We start from the raw sequence: 26020 nt of genomic DNA on the forward strand, positions 1-26020 counted from the left end.
TTACTGAGCATAAACAAATGCTCCTGCTTCTTGACCATAGATGAATCCCTTGGGGACAGAGTTCTTGGCATTGCATCCTTTGCAACAGATTTCACCTTCTTTCTCAGTCAGTATTGTTGATTCGAGCTTCTTCCCACATTTGGCACATTGGAAACAGTTTTAGTGCCAGGCTTCCCACCTCCGATTATCATCTCTGCTGCATATACAGAATCCCCATATCTAGAACACTCCTCTGCACCTCTGTATTTCTGAGCAAATTTTACAGTGTCTTGATTTGTTGTAGGCCTGTGAGGTTGAACACTCTGGCTTGATGTGCAGCCTCTCTCCACGATCCATGGTGCACGTGCCAGTGCCCTGGCCAGAACCGTAGCCTTTTTGCCCATACTTTTTTCCATAGCAGGATTTGCAGTAGGTCTCATCTTTTTTTCTTTTTTATTTATCTTTTAATTTTTTACAGACTGCATTTTGATTCATTGTACACAAATGGGGTACATCATTTCGTTTCTATGATTGTACAAGATGTAGATTCATACCATTCCTGTAATCATACATGTACATAGGGTGATGATGTCTGTCTCACTACACCCTTTTTCATACCCCCCTCCCTCTCATTTCCCTCTACATAATCCAAAGTTCCCCCTTTCTCCTCTCACTCCCCATCCCCCAACCCCCATTATATATCATTCTCCACTTATCAGGAAAAACATTCGGCCTTTGGTTTTTTGGGCTTGACTTATTTCACTTAGCATGATATTCTCTAATTCCATCCATTTATTTGCAAATGCCATAATATTATTATTCTTTATGGCTAAATAGTATTCCATTATGTATATATACCAGAGTTTCTTTATCCATTCATCTGTTGAAGGGCATCTAGGTTGGTTCCACAATCTAGCTATTGTGAACTGAGCTGCTGTAAACATTGATGTGGCTGTGTTACTGTAGTATGCTAATTTTGAGTCCTTTGGGTATAAACCAAGGAGTGGTATGACTGGGTCAAAAGGTGGGTCCATTCCAAGTTTTCTGAGGATTCTGCACACTGCTTTCCAGAGTGGCTACACCAAATTGCAACTCCACCAGCAATGTAAAAGTGTGCCTTTTTCCTCACATGCACGCCAACACCTTTCATCTTGAATTGCCTCTTTTGTGCTGTCTGAATCCTTCCTGCAAACCATGCACAGAAAGCGGCAGTGGTGGCATCTCCTCCCATCACACTGTACCTCTTCTGCTGGTACTCGGCCCTCCTGCAGGCCCAGCTCTTGTTTCCATGTTCCCAGATAGGCAGGTCCAGTCAGAGGCCGCTCCCGTACAACAAGCAGAGCTGGCGAGACAGGACTGGAGGGACCACGCAGCCAGCCAGGAACCTGTTTTCTTTCTTTCTTTCTTTTTTATTTTTATTTTTTTAATTTTTACAGGCTTCATTTTGATTCATTGTACACAAATGGGGTACAACTTTTCATTTCTATGGTTGTGCATGATGTAGATACTCATTTTGTATCTATAGCTATGAATATATCTCTCTGTATATCTGCTTACAATATTTTTCATTGTCGTTCTCCTAGAAATTGCCATTATCATCTTGATTTACCCCAGTTCAGTTTGCAGTAATACTGATACCGCCGTTTACCGGTGACGAGTTCTGCTCCTTCTAATGTTGAAGATTGAACACTAGAGAAGCACGCCAAGGCAAGCATATTAAGCAGGTTTATTTAAAGGGAATAATACAGACTTCTCCCGGCAGGGAGAAGGGGGCCATGGCTGATGTTCTAAAAGTCCCAAGAAGTGAGCGAACCCTACATCTTTTATAGGTTAAAGTCTCTTTTGTTCTCCAGTTCTCTCCCCCCTTATCTCTCTCCTTCCTGCCTATGTGACTAGGCCTGGTTTTGCATTACTGAGAAACCATGGGCAGGGGGAGGGCCAAGGTGATTCAGGCAGGCAAGAGCCCAGGGGGCATTAATTAGCATCTCCTTGCTTGCAGTCCTTGATAAAGGCAGGTAAATTTGGTAATCAATGGGCTCCGGAGATCCTTGACATTCCATTCTTCCAGGGGCAGTCTCCAACTCCCAAAGGCAGATGGCTTCATGGCTTCATTTCCTCGAATTGACCCAATTCCCTATTTCTACACTAACTACCTGTCCTTAATTCTGGCTTCAATACCAATTTAATTTCAATAGTATACAAATAACATTTACCATTCCCTTTTTCCATGTGGTGCTATCATTATCATATGTATTGTTTATATACTGTATGCTGATTAACACAGACTTTTAATTATTTCTCTATGCAGTTGTATTTTAAATCAAAAATGAAAAAAAGAGAGATGCAAATTATGTTCTATATTCATGTTCTGTCTTTTACATTTAGCAGTGTAGTTACTTTTACCGTGCTCTTTGTTTCAATATGTAGATTGGTGATGTTGCAAATGCCCTTTCAATTCAGCTTGAACGACTCCCTTTAATAATTCTTGTAGGATAGTTCTGCTGGTGAAAATCATCTGCAATTTGTTTATATAGTGATCTTTATTTTTGAAAGGTAGTTTTTCGGCTTATAGAATGTGTAAGACAAATTATATCCAAGATTTTATAGAATTCTTGATTTATAGAATTCTGGATATAGAAATTATGTCCAAGAATTTATAGAATTGTTGCTCTGAGGTCTCTAAGGTTCTGCTCATTTTTCTTCACTCTTCCTTTGCTTTATTTCTCGGACCTAGCTTAAATTTTGTGTATTTTTTAATTCTCTTTTATCACATTTGCTTTTGAGCTCTTCTGCTGAATTTTTCAGTTAAGTTTTTATTCTTTTCAAATACAGAATTTTCATTTCATGCTTTTTTATCTCTGTTTTTATTGATCTCCATGTGGTGAGACATTTTTGGTGTGCTTTTCTTTGTTCTTGGAACATGGATTTCTCTGGTGCTTGAAGACACATAAATTGCTGATTTAAAAGATTCTGTGTAATGAGTCCTATGTGTGAACTTCTGGAGGATAATCTCTATTAACAGTCGCCCCTGTCTCCTGTGTACTTCTCTTTTTCCTTGCTTGTCTTCTAATTTTCTGTTACAAAACTGATACCACCTGTTAGTGAAGCCAGAATTAAGGACAGGCAGTTAGTGTAGAAATAGGGGATCCCGTAAATAAAGCCATGAAAGTCATCTGCCTCTGGAAGTTGGAGACGGGACCCTGGAAGAATGGAATGTTAAGGATCTCTGGAGCTCATTGATTACCAAATTTACATGCCTTTATTAAGGACAGCAAGCAAGGAGTTGCTAATTAATGCCCTCTGGGCCCTTGCCTGGCTGAATTACCTTGACCCTCCCTCATCCACTTCTCACTTTTTTACATCTCACCTGCAAAACCAGGCCTAGTCATGTAGGCAAGAAGGAGGGCTGAAGGGAGAGAGAACTGGAGAACAAAAGAGACCTTAACCTATAAAAGATGTAGGGTGTGCTCACTTCTGGGGACTTTAGAACATGGACCATGGACCCCTTTCTCCCTCCTGGGAGAAGTCTGTATTATTACTTTTAAATAAAACCTGCTTCATATGCTTGCCTTGGCATGCTTCTCTAGTGTTCAAACTTCAACATTAGAGGGAGCAGAACTCGTCACTGGTAAACGGCGGTATCATTAGCACAAAAAGACCAGGATGGACTCTAGCTTCATGAGTCAGTTTACCTATTTATTCAGGAACGATGCTTCACACAGGAAGAAGGGATGCAGGGATGAAATAGTATCAGTGTGAAGCTAGAATTACAGCCATCAGTTAGGATAGATAGGTGATTGGATCAAACCCCAATCCAGAAAATCCAGAAAATGGAGGCTAGTGTGGATCTGGTAAGTTGGAGACCTCCCCTGGGAGATTGGGTTGTCAGTGTCTCCAGAGCCCTTTGATCACCAAGATTACCTCCCTACACTACCCCTGCCAAAAGGCTGCAGACAGAGTGTTGCTAATTAATGTCTTCTGGATTAATCCATTTGGACCTTCCCCAGTGCATCTGCTTCCCACCTTTTGGTCATCCTGCCTGCATCTCCTGGATCTAGTCACATTGGTGGGAAGGACAAAGAGAAGTTGGGGGTGGGGGAGAGTAGGAAAACAAAGGAAACTTGAGTCTATAAAAGGATCAGGGCACTCTCACTTCTGGGGATACCAGAATACCAGCCATGACCCCCTCCTCTCTCCCGGAAGAAGTCTGTGTTACTACTTTTAAATAAAACCTGCTCTGTATGTTTGCCTCAGCGTGCTTCTCTAACGTTCAAACTTCATCATTTGAGGAAGCAGAACTCGTCACTGATAACTGGCAGTATCAGGTGGACCCACTTTCCATTTCACATATTAAATGGTTGCTTCTAATTGTTAAAAACACATCCATGGTGGAAAATGAGCCATGGTGGTCTAGTGAGCATATCAGATGTCTTGGGCAAGCAGAAATTTGGGGTCTGTTTTATCAATCAGTGAATGTGTCAGTTTGAGAGCTTAGGAATTTGACCTCCTGGGTCAGGGGTCTGCAGATAATGTCTGGAGTGGGTAGGAAGGGCTATGGAGGCATTAGCATTCCAATCCCCCAGAGGCAGTCTCCATTTTCCTAGACCCAAATCCACCGAAAGGTAAAAACTTTCCCTATCTGCTGGGTTCGCCTATTTACACCAACTGCCTGTCCTTTGCTCTTGCTTCAAAACTAGACATTTTAAAATAATCCAATGTGGCAATTCTTGAATTTACTCTCTACTCCACCCCACAGGTGGCTTTTATTGTTTGGTGACTTTTTGAAGTAATTCAATAAAACTTTGTATTCTTCCTCTTGTATGATAATTGAAATCATTGCTTTTCTAGTCAAATTAGAAATATCTTTCAATTCCTAAAGCCAGTACATCTTTTCTCTCATTCTTTGCGAGTGGTTCTGTGTGCATGTTAGTGCATGTTCTCAATGCTCAAGGAATAAGTCCATCTTCACTTTCACTTTCTGTTTGCATCAAGCTTTAATTAGTGGGAGGTAGGTGTTTAGGACCTTCTTGGTTCCTTGGTCTTCCACATGGGTCTGGATGTGGGCACAGCCTCAAGCATGCATGTGGAATTTTAGATTTCAAAGAACGGCAGAGAGTTTCAAGTACTCTTTGGACACCTCTTTTATTAGCTTTTCATTTTATGCATTTTCGTTAGTGTACTGTTGTCTCCAACAATTATTCACCTCTTCAGGGGGTCACATATTAATTGGTTGACTCTAATTGTTGTTAAAAACACACCCAAGGGGGGAAACCTATTCTGTTGAGGTAAGTTTTACGTTATGCATATTACATAAGGGAGATCTTTGGAACCACCAGACAATGGGAGTTCCCTGGAAATGGGCGTTTGAATTCACTCCAATCCTATTCTTTACCTGCAGTGGCTGTCAGGCTGTTGTTTCCAAGTTGTTGGATTTTAAGACCATTGTGGAGAGGAGAAAGTAAAATGGAGAGAGAGCTAGTTAAAACATCACAAACTTGTTATTTCAGTATGATTTCTAAATTTTCTTTGAATAAGAGCTTTCAGTATTGCTGGAAGACTTTGGTTCACGTCTGGAGTTGTGAAAAGGTTGGATTTTTTTTTTTTTTTTGATCAAGTGCTCACTGCTTTTATGAAAGAGAACACTTTTGAAGGTCAGAGCCAGTTGAGAACAGTGGGCGCAGAATCTGCCACTGGCCCTCTTGTCTATTAGTTAGCAGCATTATCTCTCCCCACCCCCATTTCCCCTTCTCTTTTTCTCTTTTTCTCTCACTAATGATTCCTTCAGGATCTACAAACTTGGTGCTTCTCTCTTTTGTTTTTGGATCACTATAGTTTTCTATAGACCAGGACTGTTAGGAAAGACAGATAAAAGTCATTTCATTGAATGTCCTGGATTCCGGAAATAACCTTCCTTGCCCCCATTTTTTAATAGCAACTTAGTGATACCGCTGTTTACCCGGTGACGAGTCCTGCTTCCTCAGGTGTTGAAGTATAACGCCGGAGAAGCACGCCGAGGCAAATGTAGAGTGGAAAATGCAGTTTTATTAAAGAAAAGGAAAAGCAGACTTCTCCCGGGTGGAAGAAGGGGACCCAAAGGCGGAATCCGTGGGATGAGCAAATCTCGTTCTTTTTATGGGTTTCATTCTCCCATTCTTTCCCCCTTGTCTCCTCCCTTCCTGCCTACCGGATTAGGCCTGGTTTTGCAGGTAAGATGTAGAAAGTGAAAAGCGGGTGTGGCAGGGGGAGGGTCAAGGTGACCCAGATGGGCAAGGGCCCAGGGGGCATTAATTAGCATCTTCCTGCCTGTTGTCTCTGACAAGGGCAGGTAAATTTGGTAATCAATGGGCTCCGGAGATCCTTGACATTCCATTCTTCCAGGGGCAGATGACTTTATGGCCTCCATTTTCTTGATCTGACCCGATTTCCTATTTCTACACTAACTACCTGTCCCCAATTCTGGCTTCATTAGTTCCATCCACAATAATCAGAATCAATTACATTTTGAACTCTAGCCCTACAGCTCTGTTTTATCAATCAAGTAATTTTGTTCCATCCAAGCCCTTGTTCAGGCACCTGTGTCATCAATCACTGGTTATATATTCATATCAAATCTTCGGAACTCATCCCTCCCATGCTGTGTAAAAAAAACCATAAAATACAAAGAGCAGAAATTTCTGTCTCTTTGGAAGATTTCATGTTATTCCTGCTTTTATCCCTATCTACGAAGGTGAGAAGTATATTCATGTGCATGTGTTGCAACCCACTGGATATACCTACAAATAATTCACAGTTATGCTTTCTTGTCCTTTATGGACTGAACAAACACCTCATGAGTCTTCAGGTAGATGTTGAAGCAGATGCACACAATCAATCTTATATGCATCATTTCTATTTGGCAATAGTTCTTGTTGCACACATCAAAATTTATTATGTGACAGATGCTATATTAGCAAGTCCATGATGAATAAATTTATAAAGTCACTTAGAGTTCAATAATTAGAACTTATCACTTATGCAAGCCAAGTATCAAGCCATCATCTGCTTTTCCAAAATAAGTTAATACAATGTAATCTAATGTAGTATAAGTTGTCCCTGAAAATTCAAAGATGCATGGAAGGGTTGTGCCATCTTACTTTGTGGTAGGCAGTGCAAGTTGCAGCAACTTTACTCTGAATTTAGAAGATAATGTCAACAAGTTTCTTCCAGTAAATTATAATTGCATTAAAATTCACTTCAAAATTAAATTAGTAAAAATTCTAAATAATTTACTTTGTGCAAAAATCTGCAATATGTACAAATCTCAGGGAATAATAGAAGTAGAATTTCTGATGCATAATGTGAGAGATAAAATGGTCCCAATAGGGCAGACGAATCTACTTTGAAGATAGCTAAGTCTTATTACTGAGGAGTTCATGAGTTGATAGTATCTGTGATCAGAAGCAGTCATAGCCTTCCATGTGGCTACTTGGGCTTCATCAAAGAATGGGGGACTGCACATCAGTTCTGAAATTGCCCTTCTCTGTAGTCATCTCAGTAGATGACTCACCTGTTTTTTCCATTTCCAGTGATCAGTTAGTTGCCATAGATCTTTGCATGATAAAATGCTCTTATTATCAGTTGCTTTCTGTGGCTTTTTGTGATAATTGCATCTGAATTTTTTCTGATGGTTAATTGCTAGCACTTGGCCTCTACATCTTCTGAACCTCATTATTTCCACTGAAATCAGAGACAGCAATTTAATTGTAGCATCCATCACCATTACCTCCAATCTAGAAAGTACATGAGCCATAATATTTTAAAGGATACTAGTGTTCTCTCACTAATCCACTTTTAATGTCTTATTTAAGGAATAGACTCCAGGTCATCAAGGTGTTATGGATAAGATGTCTGAACAGGTCTACAAAATACATCCATTTCTATAACTTCATTCCCAGAAACTTGCAACATCTTAGTATGTCAGAGAAGTTCAGGCATTTCAATTTCATTGATAGAAAATAATTATTTAGGCCCAGGTTTCATTAAACAACTTAGCAGATTATAAGCAACATGCCCATCTACTCAGATCATCACATTACATCTTGAATTCAAAGTGAGAGTAACTAACAGTATCTGTCTAATCAAGCATTCTACTGCATCTTCCATAATTGAACACCCTAGGAATCCTTTCCCATAAATCCTACTCAATTTCTACCAATAAAGGATAAGGAGAACTTGAAACACTTTCCAGCCATAAATTATAGGCTTACATAAGAAGATTTATATTTCTCCATCTAAACTTTGTGACTCTACCTCTTATCATGGGCTAAAAACAGGCTGGTCCTGAAACTTGTCCTGAGAAGAGCTATATGAAGAGATACTGAAGACAAGGAAAGCTTTGTTCTTGTTCCCGTTCCATCTTTCCTTTTTGGCAATTAAAGGCTGATTCCATTGGAAGGGAAGGTATTGAGCTGTCTCCAAAGCAAGGGAGTTGCAAGACAACCTGGTAACGGTTCACATTTCTCAGCCTCTTCTGTGAATGTTTAAATGTCCCAGTCCTCTATCTCAGAGTCCTGTGCTTTCTGTTTTAGTATCCATTCACAGCAGAAGATACCTGCTAGTATTGAATTTTTATGAAGATGTAGCTATGCAGACCACAGAATAAGTCTCTGGGCTTGATTATTAGTTATGTCAACTTAGAAGTATTTACTGATCAGGTGAAATGTTAAAAAATGAGAAAAGTGACTAAGTTTTGCCAGGAAATGTTTTAATGCATTTTAGGTACCTTGAGAAACAGGTTTCTCAATCAAAACTACATCAATGTTTGATACATGCAAAGGCAATATATCAAATGTGTAAAACAAATCTATGTATAACATATAACTTCTGATAAGAGAGCCCAGGGCAATTGAAGACAATTTTAAAAAAAGGTATTCCATGTTAAAATTTAAAAAGCATTTTGTATAATGTAGATTTAAAACCCTTGATTGTGTATTAGCTATTCCTATAAAATGCATTCTAATTACCTTGGAAGAGTTTCTCATTCTCAAATGAAAATGACTACTCAATTGTTTTCTTATCTGTTAAAGATGGAAAATTTATTAAATATGATTTCTGTATAACAATCTTTGGCCACTTAAAGTGCATAATTTAATAAATTTTGACATCTATAGTTTTCTCCACTCTAATCAAGATGAAGAAAAAGGTCTACTGCCTTTCCAGTCATGCTCAAGTCCCCTTGATGTCTATCCAACCACTCCTGCTGCAGGCAAGGGTTGATCCGCATTATTCACTATAGATATGTTGCAATTTTCTGATTATTATATAAATGAAATTATATAATATTATATATATATAAATTGAATCACACATTATACATTCTTTTGATTTCTTTGAATTATTTTGAGAGTGATCCATACTGCTACAGAGATATATTAATGAATTTTTCTTTATAGCTGAATAACATCCCAATGTATATTGATGCAATGTCATTTTCATGTATACACATATTGATAGACAAAATGTTTCTTTCCACTTTGAGGCTATAATGAATAAAGCTGAGATAAACATAAACAAACTTGTGTGGGCCCGTGACAGTAAAATGGTAATATCATTATTGTACATATAAATTTCTGAGAACAACGCAAACAATAAATGTTCTACTTTATGCTCCATCTGTGGTGTAGTGGTCTCTCCATGTCCTTGACAGCACTTTGTCTATTTCAGACCAAACATTTCCAAAGGGCATGTAGCTTACCACACTGCAGTGTTGATGGTAGTTTTGTGATTACAAAAGATGCTTAGTGTTTTCATATGTGTGTGCATATCAGATATTTTCTTCCATGAAATTTCATTTTAAATTTTTAAAAACTTACTCTTTGTTTAAAATATTGAGTTATAAACATTCTTTTATTCAAAATTTTTGTGCTAGAAACATTTATTAATATTCGGGATAGAATTCTGTTGCTGAATATATTAATCAAGAATATTTTTCTTAGCTGGGCTTGGTGGCAAAAGCCTGTAATCCCAGCAGCTCGGGAGGCTAAGGTAGGTGGATTGCAAGTTTAAAGCCAGCCTCAGCAAAAGTGAGTCACTAAAAATCTCAATAAGACATTGTCTCTAAAAAAGATACAAAATAGGGCTGGGGATGTGGCTTAATGGTTGAGTGCTCTGCCCTCGTTCAATCCCTGGTAACAACAACAACAACAACACAACAACAACATCAACAAAAAATCTTAAATTTCTGTAATGTCTTTTAAGAGGTGGTCTTTGAAATAGCAGATGTTTAAAATTTTTATAGAATCAAATATTGATTTTTGTAGGGATAAGAGGTATGGGTATTGTCCTAAGAAAATATTTCTGTGCTCAAAGAGTACACAGATTATCTGCTGTGAGTCTCTGCCCCACAGTTTACCATTTTACATTTAAATGCCAAGAATTGTTTGAATATGCTGCAAAATAAGGATAAGTGTTGATTTTTACCACATATATTGTTCCATAAATCTCAGCTATGAAAAACTATATTTATTCCTTCATTTCTTTTGTTACAATGTTAAAAAATGAATCTATTACATATGTGTGGATCTATTTCTAAATTCTATTTTACTCTATTTTATCTATGTATGTATCTGTTTTTTTGGTTGGGGTGCTACCAGGGATTAAACTCAGGGGTACTTGACCACTGAGCCACATCCCCAGCCCTATTTAGAAACAGGGTCTCACTGAGTTGCTTAGCACCTTACTTTTGCTGAGGCTGGCTTTGAACTCGTGATCCTCCTGCCTCAGTCATCCCAGCTGCTGGGATTACAGAGGTGTTCCTCTGCACCTGGCCTCTATATGTATATCTTTATGGCACTTCTGTCTTGATTAAAGTAGCTTATTGTGCATCTAGAAATCAAGTAGTGTAAGTCCTCCAGCTGTGTTCTTTTACATGGCTGTTTTCTTTACTTTAGGTCATTTGAATTTCCATGAAATAATTTAGATTCAAATATTTTATTTCTGCAAAAATCCAGATGAGATTTTGCAAAATTTAGAATTTGTATTGGTTTACTCATGTCTGTAATAAACAATGACAAGTAGGGTAGCTTAAAAGAAAATACATTTGTGTTTTCGGGCTTTAGGAGGCTGTAAGTACAACATCAGGAGGTCAGCAGAGTCAGCTCCTTCTGACAGTTCCAAGAAAATAGACTCTTTGGTCTTGTTCCAGCATCTTACTGTTTCTTAAACCCTCTGAGTTGCTTAGTTTGGAAACATATAACTCTGACTTTTACCTTTGTTTCCATGGAACATTTCCCTTGTGTGCTTGTGTCTCTGTGTCAAAAATTCTCCTCTTACAAGCCTCTCAGTCACGTGGGATTTAGGGCATGTTTCAATCTAGTATAACTTTGTCTCAATTACATTTGATTTTACATGTGATGATTGGTCTTGGTTGTCCACTTGGGTGGATTGAGAGACACATGGAAAAGTGGTTAAAGCTCAATGCTGGATGTCTGTGCATGAAAGTGCATCCAAAGATTATTGGCATATGGGTCAGTGAGCTGAAAGGAAGTTCTGCCTGAATGTGGGTGGCACCATCCATTAGCTGGGGGTCCGAGTGGAACAAAAATCAGAAAACGGGAGAAGCTTGTACATTAGTGTGAGATTTGTGGTGCTGCCATCACCTGGACATCAGACTCCAGGCTTTTCGGCCTTTGCATGCCCACTCACACCAGTGACTCTTCAGGGAGCCTCCAGGCCTTCAGCCTTTGTGTGGAGCTGCATTACCTGTGCCTCCTGTTCTGAGGCTTCCAACTTTTTGAACTGAGCAGCAACTCATTTCCTTTCTTCTCCAGTCAGAAGACAGGGATTGTGGGACTATCCAGTTTCTTCTTGGACAAGCCAATCTGCTAAATCCCCTCTTACAAAACTATATACATTCTCTTGTTTCTGTTCCTCCAGAGAACCCTCACTAATATAGTCACATTTATAGTTTGAGTAGACTTGAATTTTTAGGAGGCACTGTTGGTATATTCCCCAAGCACACCATCAAATTCTCAATCCAATTTTGGGAAGACTATTCTCAGGCTATCGTCATGGTTATGATTTATCATAATAAAAATACAAGTTAAAATTGGCAGAGAGAAGCAGCACACAGAACATTGCTCAAGACTTGTCAGGTGTACAGCTTCCAGTTGTGTTCTACCACTGGGTTCCTGCACAGAAAACTGATTTCTCCCAACAGTGATGTGAGATAATACACATTCACAATGCAAACCAGGAAGGTCACCTGCATCTTTGTCCAGAAAGTTTATTAGGATTAAATCTTGTAGAAATATTTCCTTACTCATGTGTCTACACTTGGTCTATTGCTTTTTCAGATATCAATATGATAACGTATAGATCAAGTGTCTTCTTTATAAATGATATTGTTAATGTAGAATAACTGGTGTGTTTATAAGAAAAATTAAAACCAGCTAAACAAAAATGCTCTTATTATGTAGGATATTCCAAGGATTTGAAGGACGATTCACAGGAGCTAAGTGCAAACGTCAAATTTTCTTTTGACAAGAACAATCCTTTACCAAATTTTTATTAGGAGTTGTTGGTCTTTTGATCGACATTGTTATCTGAACATTCTTGGTAAATGTAGTTACCAATTCTATATTTTATACTTGAAATTTATTGAGAGGGTAGATCTTAAGCATTCTCATTATAAAGAAAATAAATAAAAAGAAAATGGTGATATGTCAGGTGATAGATATATCAGGTAGATTCACTACATGATTATTTCACAAAGCATGCACATACTATGTTAAATTGCATGTGACATATATTTGATTTTTGCCTCTGTTTTCTGGCATGTTGCTTCTAAAGTTTTTCGGATTCCTCCGGTGATAGGAGTTAGGGGTGTCTTTTGTATGCTGACCAATGACTGATTGGCTTCAGGCTGGAGGATTATCACTAAAAAAAAAAAAAGCTATGGTGTAATTAGAGGTTGGAACTCAGTTCTATCACCAACATGTGGGAAAAGGAGAATGTTTATCAGTGTGGTCTGATAAACATCAAATTCATTCTTTTAGTTATTAAAATGTCATATTATAGATTATGAGTCAAACTTACTAAACAGAATTGTGTTTGGAAATTCTAGGAAAGGGATCTTTGCTTTAAAAGCTGTTGAAGTGACTCTTCTTTTTTTATTCATTTATTTTTTTATTTGTTCTTATTTTTATAGGCTGCATTTTGATTCAAATGGGGTACAACTTTTTGTTTCTATGGTTGTGCATGATGCAGATTCATACCATTCGTGTAATCACACATGGACATAGGGCAATGATCTCTGTCTCATTCCACCATCTTTCATAACCCCACCCCGCCCCTCTCATTTCCCTCTACATAAAGTTCCTCCATTCTTCTCTCACTCCCTATCCCCCCACTCCCATTATTTATCATCATCCACTTATCAAAGAAAACATTGGCCTTTGACTTTTTGGGATTGGCTTATTTCATGTAACATGATATTCTCCAATTCCATCCATTTATCTGCAAATGCCATAATATTATTCTTCTTTATGGCTGAATAATATTCCATTGTGCATATACCACAGTTTCTTCATCTGTTGGAGGGCATCTAGGTTGTTTGCACAATCTAGCAATTATGAATTTAGCTGCTATAAACATTGATATGGCTGTGATACTGTAGTATGCTACTCTTCTTTACACTAAAACTTTAGACGTATTTATAAAATACTGCAAGTCTTTTTGTTAAATCATGCTGATTATTATGTTTGGAGATGAAGTATGCCACAGACTCAGGTGTTGAAGGTTTGGTCACTAGTACAGTAAGGTGCAGAGATGGGGCTTTGAGGAATTCATTGGATCATGATGCTTTCATCTCATCAGAGGATGAAAAATTAGAAATCATTATTGAGAACTGCAGGAGCTTGGAACCTTACTGAAGGAAGGAGGTCACTGCAGGCATGCCCTTAGGGACTATATCTTTTCTCTGGACCCCTTCCTTTATCTATTCACCTGTCTGGCTGCCATTAGCGGAGCTCCTTTTCTCTGTCATACCCTTCTGCCATAGTGCTCCTCACTTAAGCAAAAAGCAATGTAGGCAACCCACCACTGACTGAGACCATGAACCAAAATAAATCTTTGTTCCTCAAGTTGTTCTTGTCAGGTGTTTTGGTCACATTTTGAAAAACTAACTTATGCCCATCACATAGTAACTTGTTCCTTCACAGAACTACTTCCTTGAAATGCATTCTGTAGCTGCACATATCAACTGTTGAGGAATGTAATAAGTTATACATGGACATTTTTTTTACATATGTTATAAGAATGTTGCTTCATATGTCATAAAAATCTTTAAGGACGTTCATTATCAAGGAAAACTCCAGGGTCAGTTATCTAAGATACAAACAAGAGATTTTGCTTTTCTGAAAAGTTTAAAAAATTAAATGACTTAATTTAGTTAAATGTACAACTAAAATGAGTCATATGTAAGAGAAATTAATTGAATATAGGCAGCCATGAAATAAAGTCCAGGGAAGATTTATAAATTAAAAAAGAAGTCAATAGAAAAGGGAAACAAATAAGAATTTGTTTTATTTTCCTCTCCCATGGCAAACTGATTTGCTGCAAACTATCAAGAAAAGCAGTTTGCCCTGGAGCAAACTGACTCACTTATAAGGGAAAGTAATTTCAGTTATTTATGGGTTTCCAGAGAAGCCTTGTGAATTCAATACTGTCTTGTTTATCTCTGGGCAATGATGTTGTTTTCCTTCTGCTGGCAGCTCCACCTTACTTAAGCCAGAATTGCACCATTTCCCTCTTTATGATTCCTTGGAGTACTGGTATATTAATTTTATGAATGAGTTATGAATTTTGCAACTTGTTATACCAGTTATAACTTTTGAAAGTTGTAACTGAGCATAATTTTCTGTGTGTTTTTGTTGCCAAAAAACTACAAGTTGATTTTGCCATCCAAATTTAAAAACTACAGAATTTCAGGGAACATAATTTCTATATTTGGGCTCTATTCTGGCTTAATAATATGCTGTTGTTTCTATCCTGCTCATTCCTATTTTATAGTGTATATGTATTTCTATAATCCATCACAAATTCTATTAAATGTAGGAAAATATGTTTTGTTTGATAACTCATGATGGATTATTATTATTATTACCATCAATATCTTTTCTCTCATGATTTTCCTTTAAATAGGGCAAAAATATCTTGGCAAATACTTTGGCCTAATTTGCTGAATTCTGACCATCTGATTTACCTAGATAAACACATCTATGAGTTTTATTCTCTCTTTAAATAATAAGAAAGTTTCTGAAATAGAATAGGATAGGAAGTATTAAAATGTAGATAGTTCTGATAGAGGAAACATTTTTAAATTAAGCAGAAAATAACATACCCTCCTAGCAACAATTCTGTAACTTTGATAATAATTTTTTATTGCTACCCACTTATTCCAAACCCAATCTTAAGCAAAAGCTTTGATTAAAATTTCTGTAACTTACTTTGAAATCCAAAATGCAATCAAAATTCATCCCTGAGGCCCACAATTTCCTTTTGAGATTCAGGAGAGCTTGCTGAAACATTCTTGTAATTCTTCTCATGCACTAGTTATGGATACTTCAATTCAAAGAATAGAATGATTTTTTTTTTTCAGTGATTGGTACTACAATATTTCCCTGCATATTTCAGCAGCATTTTTCTTTGTTTCTCATTTACAGTGTACAAAACAGAAAAAGTACATAGAGAAATTCTTTTGCTGACAGAAGAACATTTCTGATTTAAATCTATCAAAAGGTTATGTGTGATACTGGGGAAAATATCATAGGAATTAATAGACTTCATTTTGAGGTCTATACAGTTTTCTTTTGAAAAAAAAAAAAGTACCTTAGGCAAGGACTATTAACTTTGAATCTCAGTTTTCAGATCTCTAAAAATAATAACATCAGCTGGCAGTTTCCATCCCTGTAAAATTTAATAATATCAGCAGTTAGGTTTCATTTCTATCTCAGAACTAATATTTTAACATATACAAATGGTCCCTGGCTTAGGAGAGTTAGGCATAGAATTGTTCTGCCTTATAATGGTAAAACCACAAGTTGAATTTCTATCTTTTCTTTTGGTTTCAATAAGTGGTATGATACACTCTCAAAATGCTGGTCCATGAGTATTGACTCCCAGTCACACAACCTGGGGACAAACAACTGATCCTCTACAGAACACGGTGTTGCTGAGCTGTGGTATTTGGTGTGGTAAGCGTACTAACTGCATTTTGTACTTTTGATATGTTCAACTCACAGTGAGATTCTGTAATGCGCTGCAACTATATCATAAGTTGAGGAACATCTGTTCCTTATGTTTTTGAAGAGTCTAAAAGTATCATCTATGTCATCATCATAAAGTTTGAACCACTGAATCAGAGTCATGGCATTCTCACAGCAAAGTTACTAATAACATCAATGAAACTGAAAATTAAGAAGTAAAAAGGAATTCGGGAAAATCTCATGCAACTTCACAGTTTATTCTTTAATCTCCCTCATTAGAACAAGTTGTAATTTGTATTAATAGTGAATGGCCTCAAAAAGGCATTTTGATTTCAAAATTCCTTTTTTGTATACTCTGTGATTAAATAAGAATATGCTTACTTTATTATTTTCCATTCCCCAATTATTCATGCCTCATGAATCCATGACTCTAGGTTTACACTAACTAATTTATATTAGATACATCCCATTATAATTATGTTAGACATAGGAGCTTTCAATATATTTGATAACAAATACCATTAACATTTTCAAAAGGGTGTCTGCTTAGAATCATTTATTTCATCCATTAAAGTAGTGGAGAGTGAAAGAGATACAGATATGCTGTTAGAATTTTCTTGCACCAGTATTTCCATTGTATTAAAGTTAGTTGAAAAATGTTTGATGAGTCAGTCTACTGTGTCAGAAATCTTTGGATTTCTCTCTCCATATTCCAAAATTTCATGAAGTTGCCCGTGAAAAATGTTTAGTTCTAGCAATTCATTTTATCAAATTTCAAGGAGTCCTTTATTTCTATTAAATAATCTTATGTTGACTCCTAAATTCATACTTACAAGTCAACAGTGCCTTTCTAATCTACATATAAGAGGACTTTTTCTCAGTTACTATACTTTTAAATTTCCTTACTAATTGAAGTGTTTCTCTGTTTTATCTTAATGTTCTCCTAGGTTTCCTGCAACTGATTTTGTCTTCTTGCCAGATTTTAACATTTAACATCTTCCCAATCAGTGTTTCCTGGAGGTTCACTTCCATCTTTTCTGTGCTCTATAACCTCCTTCTCCACTTACACAAAACATATACTAAAGAAAAGATTTACTGAATAACTTTCCATTGTGTATATATATCACAGTTTCTTTATCCATTCATCTGTTCAAGGGCATCTAGGTTGGTTTTGGCATTTGCAGATAAATAGATGGAATTAAAGAATATCATGCTAAGTGAAATAAGGCAAGCCCAAAAAACTAAAGGTCAAATGTTTTCCCTGATAAGTGGATGATGATACATAATGGGGTTGGGGGTTGGGGGGCGGGTAGGAGAAGAATGGAGGGACTTTAGATTATGTAGAGGGAAATAAGAGGGGATAGGGGGTGGGATATGAAAGATGGTGGAATGAGACAGACGTCATTACCCTATGTACATGTATGATTACACAAATGGTATGAATCTACATCATGCACAACAATAGAAATGAAAAGTTGCACCCCATTTGTGTACAGTAAATCAAAATGTAGTCTGTAAGAAGAAAAACAAATTAAAAAAAAAAGATTTACTAACTGGCTCATGGTCACATTACTGGTTCCACACCCTTCTATCATTACTTTCCTATAGAAAATGTTTAATTTTTTTTTTTTTTTGTAGACAGACACAACACCCTTAATTAATTATTTTCCTGTGGTGCCGAGAACTGAACCCATTGCCTCACACATGCTAGGCAAGCTCTCCACCACTGAGTTACAACCCCAACCCAAGAAGATATTTAAAACTCATTATTTCCTTTTCTCCTTTTCTGACCTCATTTTCTAAAGTAGGACCTGTCACTCACTTGAATATTTGAAAAAAATATAAACTTTATTTCTTCTCCAATCCGCTCCACATTGCTTTTCAGTGCAGTGTAACAGAGGGAGCCCAATATTTGGAAAAAAAATTTCTTAGTTCATATTCCAGACCTTACCATTATCTGCTGTGTGACCTTTAACTCTCAGAAAATGAACTCGATGACTGTCATTTTCCATTCTTCCTGGAAACATTGCAATGGTCTGATCACTATCCTGCTCAAATGACTCCACTTTCTCCACACTGAGAAATTCTACGTTCCCTGATCACCTTTTTCACTGGGTGCCAGGATCATCTTTTTACTCTTATGTTCTTTCTTTTATTCTTCACAAGGAACAAAACACCAGTTGCTTCTTTTCATTTTCTGTTCCTGAGACACTTCACTAAAACCATTTAAGCTTTGCTTACACTTGTTGATTTTCACAAAACAATTACATTAATATTACCAAAAATTATGTTTCTATTTTAAAATCAATTTTACTAAGCAAACTCTTATAATGCAACAAATATGTCACTTTGACAATGAGTATCCAAAAGACTGATTTTTAATGAAGAATACAATTCTGTAGTAAATCAATATATTACAAAAGAGATAGAAATAAATGCTTGTGTAGTTTAAAATATAAGTAATGACTTTAAGGTTATTTGTTGATGACATTCAGATTTATGCTTTTATGAACAGATAATAAATTTCCAGTGTACTCAGTTGTATGTTTCCTAACACATTCCAATAAATCATTTTTATTATTGTGGATATATATGTATATTGACAGGTATAAATACTGATATTGGATTATTCTCAGGCTTGATGCTTTGAAATGTTCAAGCTCTGGATAAAGCAAATTTAAGTCTTCTATAACTATTATTAATTATTTTCTCAATTATGAGCTATTAAACATTAACATCATAACATTAGAGAAAATGTTTTCAAATTTAAAATTCTGCTGACATTTATAACTATTCCTTTAATTGCCTATAAACTAGATGATTACTTTCACTAATAGCAAACAAAAAAAAATTAAGTTACTTTAACAGTTTATGGTTAAACTTTACTTTCAATTTTAAATCATATAGCATCCAAAATGCATACCAAATGATACTGGATACTTTATGCATTAATAGTGTCAAACAGATCACAGTATATCAAAGCATTAGTGAAGTTAATTTGGCCTCTGTTCTACTGCCTAAGTCTTTGATCCACTTTGAGCTGAGTTTTGTGCAGGGTGAAAGATAAAGGTTTAATTTCATTTTGTTACATGTGGTTTTCTATTTTTCCTAGCACCATTTGTTGAATAGGCTATCTTTTCTCTGATAAATGTTTTTGGCACCTTTGTCTAGTATGAGATACCTGCATCTGTGTGGGTTTTTCTCTGTGCTTTCTATTGTGTACCATTAGTCTTTGTGTCTGTTTTGGTGACACTACCATGCTGTATTTATTACTATAGCTCTGCAGTATTACTTGATGTCTGGTATTATGATGCCTCCTGCTTCACTGTTCTTGCTAAGGATTGCTTTGGCTATTCCATGTCTCTTATTTTTCCAAATGAATTTCATAATTGCTTTTTCTAGTTTGTGAAGAATTCATTAAATTTGTATAACACTTTTGGTAGTATGGTCATTTTGACAATATTAATTCTGCCTATCCAGGAGTATGGGAAGTCTTTTCATCTTCAAAGTTCCTTCTTTCAAATTCAAGTTCTTTCTTTAGTGTTCTGTATTTTTCATTGTAGAGGTCTTTCACTTCTTTTGTTAGTTTGATTCCCAAGTATTTCATTTCTTTTTTTTGAGGTTACTGGGAAGGGGTATAGATTTCTTTATTTCTTTCTGTGAATTCATTATTGATATATAAAAATGTATTTGATTTATGGATATTGATTTTAAATCCTGCTACTTTGCTGAAATCATGTATTTGTTCTAGAAGTTTTTTGGTGGAATTTTTTGGATCTTCTAAATACAGAATCATGTCATTAGCAAATAGTGATAGTTTGAGTTCTTCCTTTCCTATTTGTGTCCCTTTAATTTCTTTCTTCTAATTGCTCTGGCTAGAATTTCAAGGACAATTTTGAATAAAATTGATGAAAGAGGGCAACCTTGTCTTTTTCCAGTTTTTAGATGGAATGCTTTCAATTTTTCTCTGTTTAGAATAATGTTGGCCTTGAGTTTAGCACTTATGGCTTTTATGATGTTGAGGATTTTCCTACTATCCCTAGTTTTTCCAGTGTTTTGAAAATGAAGGGGTTCTATATTTTGTCAAATGCTTTTTTTCTGCATCTATTGAGATGATATGATTCTTATATATATATCTTTTAAGTCTAATTTATTGATTGTATTTTTTAGTTCTAGTTTCTTTATTTAGTTTTTGTTTTAAGGCTCTTGATAAGATGAATTGTGTTTATTGTTTTCCATATTTTGAACCAACCCTGCATCCCTGGAATGAATCCCACATGATCATGATGAACTATCTTTTAAACATGTTTTTATGTTATTTGCCAAAATTTTATTGAGAATTTTTGAATCTATGTTCATCAGGGATATTGGTCTGAATTTTTCTTTCCTTGAGGTGTCTTTGTCTGGTTTTGGTATCAGGGTGATAATAGCCTCATAGAATGATTTTGGAAGGGTTCACTCCTTTTATATTTCATGGAATAATTTGAGGCACATAGGTGTTAATTCTTCTCTGAAATCTTGTAGAACTCAGCTGAGAATCTATCTGGTCCTGGGTTTTTTTAACTGGTAGGCTTTTGATGGTGTTTTCTATTTCATTACTTGAAATTATTCTGTTTAAATCATGTGTGACCTTCTGATTCACTTTAAGTAGGTCATACATTTGTAGAAACTTGTCAATGTCTTCAATATTTTCTATTTTATTACAGTAAAAAATTTTCAAAATTGTTTCTAATTATCTTCTGTATTTCAGTTGTGTCCACTGTGATATGAATTGCAATATGACCTTTTTCATCATATATTTTAGTAATTTGGATTTTCTTTCTTTTTCTCTTTGTTACTGTGGCTAGAGGTTTATCAATTTTATTCATTTTTTTCAAAGTACCAACTTTTTGTTTTGCCAATATTTTAAATTGTTTATTTTGTTTTCATTTCATTGATTTCAGCTCTGACTTTAATTATTTATTTCCTGTCTTTAACTGTTTTGGTGTTGATTTGTTCTCTTTCTAGGACTTTGAGCTGTAATATTAGGTCATTTATTTGTTGACTTTATATTCTTTTAATAAATTAGCTCAATGGTATGAACTTTCCTCTTAGTACTGCCTTCATAGTGTCCCAGAGATTTTGGTATGTTGTATTGGTATTGTCATTTACCTTTAAGTATTTTTTTAATTACATTCTTAATTTCTCCTGCTATCCCTTCATCATTCAATAATGTATGATTTAGTCTCCATGTGTTAGAGTAGCTTCTATTTTTTATTTTATCTTTGATTTCTAATTTCAGTCCATTATGATCTGATAGGATGCAGGGTATTATCTCTATATGTTTGTATTTAATAACAGTTGCTTTGTGGCATAACATTTGGTCTATTTTAGAGAAGGATCCATGTGCTGTTGAGAAAAATGTGTATTCACTTGTTGATGGATGAAATAGTTTATATATATCTTTTAAGTATAATTTATTGATTGTATTTTTTAGTTCTAGTTTCTTTATTTAGTTTTTGTTTAGAAGATCTGTCCAGTAGTGTGAGAAGTGTGTAAAATCACCCTGTGTTACTATGTTGTGGTCTATTTGATTCTTGAAATTGAGAAGGATTTGTTTGGTGTACATAGATGCTCCACTGTTTGGGGTATAAATATTTACAATCCTTATGTCTTGCTGATATATAATTCCCTTCAGTAGAAAGAAATAACCTTCTTCGTCCCCTCTGATTAACTTTGGTTTGAAGTCCACTTTATCTGATATGAGGACGGAAACCCCTGCTTGTTTACACAATCTGTATGAGTGACATGTTTTTTCCCATCCTTTCACCTTCAGTCTGTGGATGCAATTGCCTATGAGGTGAGTCTCTTAGAGACAACATATTGTTGGGTCTTGTTTTTTAATCCAATCTGCAAGTCTGTGTCTTTCAATTGATGTTTAGGCCATTAACATTCAAGGTTATTATTGAGATATGACTTGTATGCCTAGTCATATTGGTGTATTTCTGGCTTTTAATTTGATTTAATTTCTCCTTTCACTATTCCTTTAGTGTAGTTGCTCCCTTTGCTGGCTTTCACTGATTTTCTTTTTTCATTTCATCTTCATGGAATATGTTGTTGAGAATGTTCTTTAGTGTAGGCTTTTAATTCTGAATTCTTTAAACTTTTGTTAATCATGGAAGGTTTTTATTTCATCTTCAAATCTGAAACTTAATTTTTCTGGCTATAAAATTCTTGGTTGGCATCCATTTTCTTTCAGAGCTTGAAATATGTTTTCCCATGACCTCCTAGCTTTGAGGGTCTGGGTTGAGAAATCAGTTTAGACATGAATTGGTTTTCCCCTACAGGTAATTTGTTTTTTTTTTTCTCTCATGGTTTTTAAGATTTTATCCTCATTCTGTATTTTAATCATTTTCATTATAATGTGGATTGGTGTGGATTGGCTGTAGTTTTGCACATTTGGAGTCCTGTAAGCCTCCTGTATTTGCTTTTCCATTTCAGTCTCTAGGTTTGGGGAATTTTCTGATATTATGTCATTGTGCATTCCTTTGGTTTATATCTCTGCTCCTTCTTCTATCCCAATAACTCTTAAATTTGGTCTTTGCAGGTTATCCCATAATTCTTGGAAGTTCTGTTCATGGATTCTTATCATCTTCTCTGCATGGTGAACTTTATTTTCAATATTAAATATTTTCCCTAAGGTTCTGTCTTCCAAATGATCTAGTCTGTTGGTGATGCTATCCATTGAATGTATAATTTGGTTTTTTGATTTCTTCATTTTGAGAATTTATGGTTTTTTTTTTTTTTCATAATCTCTAACTCTTTTTTGAAGTGACCTTACACTTCCTGCATTGTCTCTTTGATTTCACTCTTTGTACCATCCTTTACTTCACAGATCGGATTAACTATGGACATTCTAAACTCCTTCTTGGACATTTCTTCAACTGTGTTTTCAGTGGCTTCTCTTATTGGGGCATCTTGGTTTGTTTGAAGCCCTTTGTTCCCTTGTTTTTCCTGTTGCTTGTGCGTTTTTGTATCTAGTTGTGTGGAGCTGAGGCAATACAGACTCTACCCTGTAGACCTATGTTGTCACTGAAGATTTCCAGTATCCTGCACCCAGTGCAAACAATATACAGCCTCAAATCTAATATCTCCTACCAAGGCATCCGCTGCTCTCTTGCTATAAACAGCAATGATGAGTTCAATCACTGTCCATAATATAAAAAGAAAATTTGCCAAAATCAAAATCTCAAAGAGTGGACAGAGAGAGAACATAAATAGTGCAGGGCATCATGTCCATGAGGGAGAAAGAGAGAAGCCAGAAGCAAAAATCCACAGGAAGAGTGGAAGAGGAACCAACAGAGATTAGCTGTTAGGTGAAGAAAAGGTAGAAAGGGAATTAAAAATATAATATTATAATATTATACAGCAGATCTACAAAACACCATGAATATGTCACCATCCTCAACATACTGATGCATGAAAAACACCCTGCTCCAAATATGGTGAAGAGAGATGCCAGAGAAGAAAATAATAAAAAATAAAATAAATCTCAGTGGAAAATTGAACAACTGTTTCTGCCGGCATCCGAAAGCTTCTCAGCCCTGTCTCTGACTTCCCACAAGACTGCCTGACCAAGACCTGCCCTGGCAGACCCAGTCACTGTCCCATCAGTCTGGACCTCAGATGTCCTGGATTCAACCACATTGCAGTCCCAAGATCTTAATGTCACTGGAATTTGGGGAGACACAATCAGGGATGAGCAATCCTGAGAAATAGCAACCAGAAGGTGGCAACCAGCATTCCCAGGAGGAAGACCTCAGGTGCAACCAAACCCTCAGGCATCCCGTCAATTAACCTCCAGGCTGTGCAGCAAACCTGCTGGCACCCCAAACCCTAGGCTCTGGCTATCTATCAAAATGGAGGTGCCCACATGCAACCAAACCTGGAGTCTCCTTGGCAGCGGACCTCTGTGTGGTAGTGGAAGTAGTAGTGGTGGCGGTCTGCGGCAGTAGGCATGGGGTCAGCCCCAGCGGCAGTCTCCGGTAGGGGGAGCTCGGCAGTAGCAGTGGCAGCGGTGACAACTGTGGCTGCCACTGCAGAGGCACCCAGAGTGAAGAACTCCAGGTGACCTCCAGGGGGCGCTGCGGCTCTGGTGGCAGTGGTGTTGACGTCAGCAGCAAAGGTGGCAGCAGCCTGGAGAAGAGACCTCTGGGAGTCCGAGGCAGCGTCCAGGGCAGCAGACCTCCAGGCGTGGTGACAGTGTGGACAACAGCAATGACACCCAGAGAAAAGACCTCTGGGCACCTGCAGTAGCAGCTCCAGGGGCAGCTGTGCCCCAAGAGAAAAATCTCCAGGCAATGAAAGTGCCGCCCCAAACAGTGGCCCTTGGAGAAAACACCTCCAGGCGTCTGCGGCTGCGACCTCAGGAACAGTTGCATCTGCCCCAAGCAGACAGCCGGGTGTAGGGGCGTCCAAGGCTCTTCAACAGCGGTGTCTGCCTATAATAGGAGCTTCTATGTGTTTGCGAAATTAATGTAAAATTAGAAAAGCAGCATGCATGATGTCCATGTTACTGTTACTACATATTTTTCATTCAGCGAATCATCTGAACTTTTTTGAAATTTGAAATATTAGTTAGCTTCTAATTCATACGCTTAAGGGTTAAATAATCAGATGTTAATGAGCAATGTACAAATGTTCTGTAAATATAAAAACTATATTTAATATGCTGTTACCAATCACGTCAATCACATATATTATGTATTTTATACTATTCTTAATAAATTAGTTTATGTACCATTTCTGTGGAGAAAATATGTACTTGATCATTTGGTTTATATAAATATGTGAGCTTAATATTTTTATATTAATTCCTAGTACTATTTATTATTTGTTAATATTAGTTGTGGTATTATTTTATTGCATTCACTATCTTATTTATTTCTCATTTTACAAAAAATAACTTTATAACAATTTTAGAGAGGAAGAGATTGAGTAAAAAGAAATTAAATAATAACCAGTGTTTACTTGAAAACAAAATGAAAATCCTCATTTTAAACCTAGATGATCTCTTCTTGAAATTGTTATATAAGAAAAAATACATATAAAATGTACACATGTTGAGCAAAACTGTAGCTAACCTAGCTAACTCATTTCAATTTATAAGTGAAATGCTTATTAAAAGAGTAACCATCTTCTAGAGTTGTTAAGCCAATGAAGAGCAATGATAAGACTTGAAATAATTTTTCTTTATTAACTTGCCAGGGATACACTTTTAATAATATATTGATTACTTACAAGTCACAGTGACCATGCACTTGTCATCCCAGCCACTGGAGAAGCTGAGGCTGGAGGATTAGCAATTTAGCAAGATCCTGTCTCAAAATAAAAAATAAAAATAAATAAATAGGGCTAAGGATATAGCTCAGTTGGTAGAGTGCTTGCCTTGCAAGCACAACACCCTGGGTTCAATCCCCAGCACCGCAAAATAAATAAATAAATAAATAAGCATGGGTTGGTGACTAGCAACTACTGTCACTGCTTCCACTGCTGCCTCTGAACCCCCACCTGCTGTCACTTTCTAGAAACCACCTGCACTTTTGTCCTCTGGCCCCCTTCATCTTCCAGGCAGTTAGGTGCATCAAAACCCTCCCACATTTAAAGTCTGATTTTCCCTTTTGTAATCAGCTAAAGCAGAATCTCTGGATAGGGCTTAACGATTAGGACAAACCTATCTGGATAATCTTCCTTCTTAGAGGTCCAACAATTTAGGTTTATATTTATTACCTCAAAAATCCCTTTTTCTCACACCTCAT

General features: G+C 36.4%; 1 pseudogene; it reads right to left on the reverse strand.

Annotated features, from left to right (window-relative positions):
• On the reverse strand, positions 1-26020 carry LOC124986987 (cysteine and glycine-rich protein 2-like; annotated as a pseudogene).

This window comes from Sciurus carolinensis, chromosome 6, assembly GCF_902686445.1.
Source record: "Sciurus carolinensis chromosome 6, mSciCar1.2, whole genome shotgun sequence".
In the NCBI taxonomy this organism is placed as follows: domain Eukaryota; kingdom Metazoa; phylum Chordata; class Mammalia; order Rodentia; family Sciuridae; genus Sciurus; species Sciurus carolinensis.